Consider the following 1,626-nt stretch of genomic DNA (forward strand, 5'->3'; position numbering starts at 1 on the left):
TCAGCCCTGTTCATTATTTTATATTTATCGATATTTGCTAGAACCCCCCCCCCCCTTCTCTTGCAAAATATTCGAATATTTCTCTCCCAAATATCTTAATTGCAAGGAATTTGCAAAGATAGAAATCTGCGAAAATTATATGATTATTTTTCATGTAAATGTACAAAATAATTATTCGTTTTTAGCATACGTAACTATAGTGTAAAATTCCTACTTTCGATTTCATTGCACATAATGGTCTTTATGGTTTATAAAAAGAGTAGAGCTGCATTTATATTGCTGATATGTGCAGGCCCGTAGGAAGCAAATTCATTTTGGGGGGGGGGGGGGCTCAGCCATACATTTTCAGTTGACAGTTGAGGAGGCACTACCCAAAATTTCCTGACAAGCAAAAAAAAAAAAAAAAAAAAAAAAAAAAAAAAAAGGTCATCAGACGTTTTTATTGAGGGGCACAAGCATATAGTATCTATGTTTATGATAGTAATCTATATATCGGCAAAATTATCAGCCCCTTCCGGTTCCTACGGCCATGATGTGGGTCACAGTCATAAGTGAAAGACATGTACGGGTGTTCATTTATCCTTGTCTTATTGTCCTGCAATCAGCGCAAGATTGATTTTATTCAACAAAATCTTGCTTAAAAAGGTAACACCCTCAGAAACAATAAGAGCTGTCCCTATATTTTCTTTTCAGTTTTCTTTATGAAATAGTTTTTGTACACAGTGGTGGCGCCGCACCAGGCACCCCTCCCCTTCTCACTGAGAAAAAAAAATGAGAGGAGTAGGAAAGTATAAAGCAATTTTCAATTTCTAGATTGATTTCAATTAATAAACAATAAAGAAATTTAAATTCAAGACAACTTATGGGATTAAACTTTAAATAATTACATTAATTGCAAGTTTTGCTGTCATTAGTTTGTGACCCCCCCCCCCCTTTTTTTCAACCTCAACTGGAAGTCTTGGATCTACCCCCCCCCCCCCCCGATAAGTCCTTTTTACATATCATGATACTAATAATTAATTAATACTGAGGAAGGAGGTACAAGTGTACTATACCAGAATAAGCTGACAATAGATTAAAAAAATATTATTATTTCATGTATTATAAAAAAAAAATCTACTTCATTGGGTATAAAATAACCAGCTATAAACAACTTACGCCCATACGTTTCAAAGAATATATTCTTGGTTTATTGTTTTGAGTTTTAAAAACATTTTAAGGAATCCCTCTCTCTCTTTCTCTCTCTATGAGATTTCATAGTGCTGAATTCTTAGATAAAACAAAACTGCATACTTACAGTCGCAATGAAGAAATGGTGGCAGATAAAAAAAAAAAAGTAAAAAAAATAGAGTAATTTATATGTAGTGTACTTTATTTTATTTATTTCTATTTTTTATTTTGTCTAAATAGATTTAAAACCACTACCCCCAACTATCTGACGATCAGAAGCATAAATTATTTATATTGTGATAGTAACAATAAAATATTTGGAGCACAGTAAAAGATGCATAAACATTTTATACTGGATTTATAAGACATACTCTGATATTTTTTATGCATTTTTGCTCACTGGGGTGTAACTGAATTATGTTTCACAAATGATGACAAAATCACTTATGTGTTATA

This window comes from Saccostrea echinata, unplaced genomic scaffold (assembly GCF_033153115.1).
Source record: "Saccostrea echinata isolate AGI-Se365-2 ecotype Australia unplaced genomic scaffold, CSIRO_AGI_Sech_v1 ptg000032l, whole genome shotgun sequence".
Classification (NCBI taxonomy): Eukaryota; Metazoa; Mollusca; class Bivalvia; order Ostreida; family Ostreidae; genus Saccostrea; species Saccostrea echinata.